We start from the raw sequence: 8347 nt of genomic DNA on the forward strand, positions 1-8347 counted from the left end.
TCCCCACTAACAACTAAAGCTATACCAACAACAATATATTCAAGAATGTATCACACATTTCTTCTAAAATGACTTACAGCAGTTCTTTATCCCTCCTTTATGTCCTGAACAGAAACAGTAGGAATCAGATATCTTGGGACATTTATAGTCCCAGCTGGACCCCTTTTCAAAGAGCTCGGGTTTCTCTCAGTGTAATGGAAAGTACTGGATCGCAAGACTTACAAAGTCAACACTTTTTTAAAGAAAGTTATCTCAAACTTTAAAACTAAATTAATCTTTCCAATCTTTTGATTTTCATTGACAGATAAAACAAAGATTTAGCAATACAGTTACTAATTTCACATTAACATAGAAAAGTCACACATTCTTGGACATAATTTAAATCACTCTCTTGACAAAAAGTTTTTCATAACTCAATTTACACAATACATGACAAATTTGATCTAGTTTGAAACAAATTACAGTGTATGCACAATAGAAACCTGTTCAATTTGACATTACAATCTCCTACAATTCAAGATTAAAATTTTGAAAATTTCTAAACTAGATTTAAAAAATATTTAAAAGCACGAAATACCAATATCTAAAATCATTTGAGGCTTTAAAGATCCTTTAACCTGACTGAATTATTAATCATGACTAGAATTGACAAGTCAGAATCTACCCTGACAAGATTTCAAGGAAATCAAATTAGACTGAACATGTTCACCATAGCACAAAATCTAGCATTTTGACAATGCAACATAACCAAGTTAACAATATTATTCTCTCATTAAACCAGCAAAAGAATGAACGAGTTCCGTACATGGGAAGCTCATAAACAGCCTAAATGAACAGTGGTTCCAGTCAAAAGCAAGATATATACTTCATGGGCCCTCTGGCCTTTCAGTGGTGAGGAGTATGGCAAATACTGATAACAGAAGAGGGAGGGGGCCAAATGGGGAGGGAGGCTCAGTCATATGGACGTTCGCTTTTTTTTTTTTTTTCTTTTTTTTTTTTTTTTTTTTTAAATCTTTCCAAATTGGGAGGGGGAAGGATCAAGGAGTGGGAATGGGAGTTCTGAAACTTTAGCTATGTATTACAAGGAACAATCTGATTTAAAAAAAATCGAAGTTAATTTCAAGGTATGTTCATGTAGCTTAAGAGAAGATGAGGAATATCACTAATACTAGCCAAAGCCCTACAATTTCTCATACTCACATACCAGCCCCCCACTTTCTAGCTCTACTAGCCATTTCACACACTCACATACTAGCCCTCCCACTTTCTAGCTCTACTAGCCATTTCACACACTCACATACTAGCCCTCCCACTTCCTAGCTCTACTAGCCATTTCACACACTCACATACTAGCCCTCCCACTTCCTAGCTCTACTAGCCATTTCACACACTCACATACTAGCCCTCCCACTTCCTAGCTCTACTAGCCATTTCACACACTCACATACTAGCCCTCCCACTTCCTAGCTCTACTAGTCATTTCACACACTCACATACTAGCCTTCCCACTTTCTAGCTCTAATAGCCATTTCACACCAAAGACTTCCTAGCCATTTCACACCAAAGCCTTCCTAGTCTTTCACACCAAAGCCCTCTTATCCATTCCACACCAAAGCCCTCCTAGCCATTTCACACCAAAGTCTTCCTAACCATTTCACACCAAAGCCCTACTAGCCATTTCACACCAAAGCTCCCCTAGTCATTTCGCACCAAAGCTCCCCTAGTCATTTCACACCAAAGTCCTCCTAACCATTTCACACCAAAACTCTCCTAAGCATTTCACACCAAAGCCCTCCTAGCCATTGCACACCAAAGCCCTCATAGCCATTTCACACCAAAGCCCTCATAGCCATTTCACACCAAAGTCCTCCTAGTCATTTCACATGAAATCTAACCATCTTGTCTGTCAATGATCACCTAAATCTATTCACTATTCTGTATTATCCAGCAATGTTCAAGACCTACTTTAATTCTTAGTATTTAAATCTATACCAATCAACAAATCAGCCTTTCGACCTTCCCAAAAGCACAAAGTTTTAAAACCATCTTTCCTAAACTTAAATTTAAGCTTCTCTAACAATATCTAATTAAAATATGAAAAACATGTACAATAACCTTTCCTTTACCTATATTATACAACTTTTTATTTCAAAGTATACTCCTAGAATCTTCTATAAACTACTCTCGTTACTAACTCATATATATTGAGAGAGAGAGAGAGAGAGAGAGAGAGAGAGAGAGAGAGAGAGAGAGAGAGAGAGAGAGAGAGAGAGAGATTTAACATGGGGAGGATGGACATTTAACTAAATACTGAATCTTACAAATTTAAGAATAAAAGATGGGTAAGTTTTTCTACAAATTACGGACATTAAAATATTTACTCCAGATTTTTAGAAATAGGACCAATAGTGTATTTAAACTTTAGATTGCTTCAAATCCATTTGTTAGTTATTACCCTTTATAAAATCTAAAACACGAAGTGGGGGATCAACTATCCAAGGTATACTATTGAAACTAGAAAGGGTTTTGTGTTAAGGAACTTTAAGCTTATAGGACAGAAAGAAAAATTCAAAGGCTAAACACGAACACACCTTGAAATAATCATTTAAAACAGCCTAATTCAAATGCCACAAAAAGAGATAAATTATGTACAATTAAAAACAAAAACCTTATTTCCATCAACTGAAAGTTTTGGCACCGGATAATTTAGTACTTTATAACTATTCATTCCTAATACAGTAACACTAGTTTAAAAATTCCCCAACTAATTTACTATCAGTTCCCTTTTCCCTGAAATTTCAGAGAAATATAGATTACAAACTAAAAACTGCTTTAATACTCATAAAGGTTTTCAAAATCTTACTAGAAATACTCAATTCTTGAAAGTCAAAATTAACAAATGAAAAAAAACCTTAGGAAAATTTTGCTTCTAGGATCTCATGATTTGAATGTCCAATCCCACTGTATTAAATAAATAAATACTGAAGATATCACTAGACTAAAATTAAACGGAAATAGCTCAGTCTCTACCTGAAATAGCTCAGCCTCTACCTGAAACAGCCCAGCTCTCTACCTGAAAGAACTCCTACCCTACTATCCTAGCCTCTATGTGAAAGTACTACTTGAAATAATAACAACTTGAAATATCCCAGTCTCTACCTAGAATAGTCTTCCCTCTACCTAGAAAAAAAAACACATACCTTAAATGACTCCTACTTGAAATAGCCCCGGCTCTACCTGAAATAACTCCTACGTGAAATAGCTAACCCTCTACCTGAAATAACTCCTACCTGAAATAACTCCTACTTGAAATTACTCCTACCTGAAATGAAATAACTCCTACCTGAAAAAACTCCTACCTGGAATAGCCCACCCTCTACCTGAAAAAACTCCTGCTTCAAATGATTCCAACCCGAAATAAAATAACTCCTGCCTGACATAATTCCTACAGGATTATCTAAAAACTTCAGGTTAGTTTACGCAAGATTACAATCTTAGTTATTGACACGGTTTTAAAAAGGCCTAAATTGATTCATAACCAAATTTAAGTCATCAACATTCATTAAAGCAGTTTTGAATGGAAATTTAATGTATAAAAGCTAAATTCATGGAACTAAAAATGAAAGAATTTAAGAATATTACTCAGCTAGCAATATAACTGAGCACATTGTTCAAGATTTAATACCTGAACTAGATACTTAGATCCTTATTGTGAAAAATCCTACAAATCCCCAAAAAGGTGTTCTTGAAGTTCCACTTGATCTTCTCCCACTGAAGAACTTTACCAGGAGAGTTGACTGATCCAGGATTGTCCTTGATTTGCATCATCCTTTTGGTTAAATTGTTATAAACATCGTAGCAGAAAGCCACATTAACCTGAAAGACAAAAGTGTTAATAGGAACTCTCAGAAAATTACTAATCAAGATTTGTAAAGAACAAATTAAATACTGTTCTCAGTAATTTTTAAGCAATAACACATGTTTAATAAATCAGTTCAATCGAAAACAAATTAGGATACCTTATGCTCCCAAAGTAGGATATTTAAAGTCCCCAAAAGTAGGATATTTAAAGTCCCCAAAAGTAGGATATTTAAAGTCCCCAAAAGTAGGATATTTAAAGTCCCCAAAATTAGTACATTTTAAGCCTCAAAAGTAGGATATTTTAAGCCCCCAAAAGTAGGATATTTTAAGCCCCCAAAAGTAGGATAATTTAGGCCACCAAAAGTAGGATATTTTAAGCCCCCAAAAGTAGGATATTTTAAGCCCCCAAAAGTAGGATAATTTAGGCCACCAAAAGTAGGATATTTTAAGCCCCCAAAAGTAGAATATTTTAAACCCCCAAAATGATTAGGATGACTTAAGCAACAAAAACTATGATATTCTATATATTTTGATATTTTACTGAAGAAATTAGAATATCACAGGCCCCCCCCCAAAAAAAAAAAATCTAGGATATCTTAAGAACTAATAAAAAGATGTGCTAGAGTTCCTATGTCAAGTTTTCAACAGTAAATTCTCAAAAATATGAGTAGAAAATCCTTTGCTAAAATAATTAAACTAAGTTGAATTAGCATCTACAGTGCACCACACATAGCGCACTGATATCACTACTCACTTACGATAACAATTTAACTCAACTGATTTGTAGCTTCACACATACACTAACCTGAACACTTTTTGCAAAAAAAAAAAAAAAAAAAAAAAAAAAAAAAAAAAAAAAAAAAAAAAAAAAAAATTGATAAAGTTGATTTGATTTTTTTTTCATCTAAATGTTTATCTAAAAGTAGCTTGCTTATTTCATACCTAAACAGAGGTATAGAACTAATCTCTAAACTTAGGCTATTTGAGTTTAAAACCATTTATTTTAATTACAATAATAAAAAGAAACATGAATTTAATCTAAGCTTTCTAACTAACGGGATTTACGAAAAAGAAAAATCATTCAGAAAAAAAAAACGTTGTATGAATGTTTGTTCGTATACAGTTTGAGTGGATCCTAAAAAAAATATTCTCATACAATGGGAAAACATATCCAGAAATACAAAATCTTCAATATCGGATATTTACTCAGTCTATAGTTTAACAATCCATCTCTGTCTTCGTGTAACTTCACCCCAGTACTAAATGGCAAAAAATCTAACCTAGTTTCTAAAAAGCAAACGGAGTTAACAGTATCAGATAACTGAAGATGTCATACTTAACTCGGCTCATGCAGAAGACAGGAGGCAATTTCTCAACTTGGGGAACAACAGCGTCTGGCCGCTCGTCATTTGATTGTCTATTATGCCATACCAAGCAAACTGGAACATAAATGTAGAAAGATTTGAAAAGGATATTTCAACAGATTTAGTAGCCAAGCTACAACCCTAGTTGGAAAAGCAAGATGCTATAAGCCCAGGGGCTCCAATAGGGAAAAATAGCCCAGTGAGGAAAGGAAATAAGGAAATAAATATGTGATGGAAACAAATTAACAATAAATCATTCTAAAAAAAAGTAACAACGTCAAAACAGATATGTCATATATAAACTATTAACAACGTCAAAACAGATATGTCTTATATAAACTATTAACAACGTCAAAACAGATATGTCATATATAAACTATTAACAACGTCAAAACAGATATGTCATATATAAACTATTAACGACATCAAAACAGATATGTCTTATATAAACTATTAACAACGTCAAAACAGATATGTCTTATATAAACTATTAACAACGTCAAAACAGATATGTCTTATATAAACTATTAACGACGTCAAAACAGATATGTCATATATAAACTATTAACAACGCCAGAACAGATATGTCATATATAAAGTATTAACAACTTCAAAAACAAATATGTCATATATAAACTATAAAAAGACTCATTGCACTCAACTAATTTCTCCTAAAATTATTTTGCCAAAAAAAAAGTAAAGTTAAGTTTTGTTGTCCAAAAAAAGTAGGTGACTATTATTTAATGTCTAAATGGAAATCTCGAATTAATCTATATTTCCATTTAAATCTTTCTCAGGGCCTTAGATGTCAGGATGCCTGAAAACTTTAAATCAATCAATCTACAAAAAAATGCATTGATTTAACCAAATCTTGGCAACTACGGGAATTAATCAAAAGACATGAATTAAAACAAATTCATGATAGTTTGACCAACACAGCTTAAGTGAATCCTATGAGGCCTTATCACTCCAGTTTCAAACTAAGAACAAAAACTCTCACTGAAAGAAAAACAAATTTCTAAAAAACACAAAGATCTTAGATATCTGCTATTTACGCAACATAATCTAATATTGTTCTGTACGTGATTGAGGAACTTCATACCAGCACTAAATGCCCCAAATCTGACCTGTATTCTAAAAAGCATAGAACCTAAATACAATTTCACTATTCAAGCGAAGTTTACATAATCAGTTCATCTTTGATGGCGTCATACTTAACTTCAAACAGAAGACAGAGGATTCAAGATCTTGCAATTTCTTGTTGCATCACAGTCTTTGTGTCCTCTTTCAGTCCTCAGTGTCACAAGTAAACTGGAGTACAAATCTGGAAAGAATTGAAAAGGATATTTTAGCAACATTTTCACTTAAACCAAATTTTCCCCAAATTAGTTAAAGACTCTTTCCAAACTCAAGACACTTATTACTAGTTGACTATCCAATGTCAACAGCTGAGTTTACTAAAATGCATAAAAAACTAGTTACAAGATATCCATGATAGCCCGAACAAATACAAGAGGTTTATTTGTTGAACAAGTCACAATTCATTGGTTGCATTAATCAATTTGTCAAAAAACACCACACAAACTACTGGCAACAAATGAGCGGGTACTAGTACACAGGAACATACCGTCTGAAGGGGCTTTGCCTTACTTTACTAGTTAAAGTTTGAGTAAAATGTCACAAATAAAGATTGTTATACCACAGTATAATAGTTATAGTTATAGACTGTGACTGCAAAAGTGGGTTCATACTTCATAACATGTATCCCTGGAGGAACAAAAACAAGACGTCAAGTAAGCCTATCTGGGAAAAAAACTACGATTGACTGCTACAGCTTTTTGGTGGGATATGTGTTTCATACTTCTAAGCAAATCTAGTAACGTTAGGTGGTCCTGGGATTACTAAAGAAATCGATATATCATGCTATATAAAGCCAATGCATGGCTGCAAGAATTGTTAAACTCATCCCCGCAGTAATTCATGTGACATTTTGAGAAGTTATGTGAACATATCGTTGCACAATATCCATATCCACATTTTGGGTATTATTGTACGTTTCAATAGATTACTTTGATTTTATGATTGTTTTTATTAATCTTTAAACTATCACCTAAAGATCCTTTCTCAGGGTTGTGGATCTTCAGGTGAGAAAATCTGGGGTGAGGGACCTTCAAGTGAACCCAAAATCAAATAAACTTTACCATTAGTTGTAAGTTTGGCTAATAAGGATAATCGCCGGTCGAATCTGTCTCTTTCTAAAACCAAACAAATAACTTTGGACAACTGCTAAACGATTGTCTGGCTCCCCTGGTATTGAACTACACTGGACAAGTGCACTTGTCATTTTCTGTTATGTTATAATGACGTCATAACGAAGTCACTCCAGAATTAAGGAAAACAGACTATGATAAGGCCTGTGTTAATTCCAGAATTGACTATTGAAACTCGCTCTGTTATGATCTCAAATGACAACTTAAGATATTATAAAACATAATTAACACAGCAGCATGATTGATAAAAAGGTGTCCCACCTCGAGAAAAGATCACTCTTATACTTATTGAATAACATTGACAGCATATCAAAGCTGGAATAGAGTCTGTGCAATGACTCATTAAGTTATCAGAACCGGACGTTCAAAATATCAGAGAGAATTGCTACATATTGTGCAGCCAACAAATTGTGCTGACTCGAGAATAGTTACAGATAGTTTCAAGTTAATGGAACCAAGATATATGTCAATTTCGTTTGGTCGCTGCACCTCACCATCTTTGTGAGCTAAGGATAGGGGGTTTGGGGGAGCCTATAGGTCTATCTGGTGAGTCATCAACGCCCATTGCCTGGCCCTCCTTGGTCCTAGCTTGGGTGGAGAGGGGGCTTGGGCGCTGATCATATGTACATATGGTTAGTCTCTAGGGCATTGTCCTGCTCGATAGGGCAATGCCACTGTCCCTAGCCCCTACCATTCATGATCGGCATTTAAACCTTTAAACTTTGACTGTAGATTCTACAGCTTTCAAATGAGCGGTCCCATGACTATACAATAAGCTCCAACTATACATTCGAAAGACTCTAGATATTATTAAGACTTTCAAAAAGAAACTGAAGACTTTTTCGTTTCCCC

General features: G+C 34.2%; 1 long non-coding RNA gene across 1 annotated transcript in view; it reads right to left on the reverse strand.

Moving 5' to 3' along the window:
- Positions 1–656: 656 nt before the first annotated feature.
- Positions 657–8347, reverse strand: part of LOC137638266 (uncharacterized) — a 13845-nt gene continuing 6154 nt past the window's right edge. The window contains exon 2 of the long non-coding RNA XR_011043973.1: positions 657–6549. This is a non-coding gene — a long non-coding RNA (uncharacterized lncRNA). The remainder of the gene's footprint in view (positions 6550–8347) is intronic.

The sequence above is a fragment of the Palaemon carinicauda genome, chromosome 3 (genome assembly GCF_036898095.1).
Source record: "Palaemon carinicauda isolate YSFRI2023 chromosome 3, ASM3689809v2, whole genome shotgun sequence".
Taxonomy (NCBI): domain Eukaryota; kingdom Metazoa; phylum Arthropoda; class Malacostraca; order Decapoda; family Palaemonidae; genus Palaemon; species Palaemon carinicauda.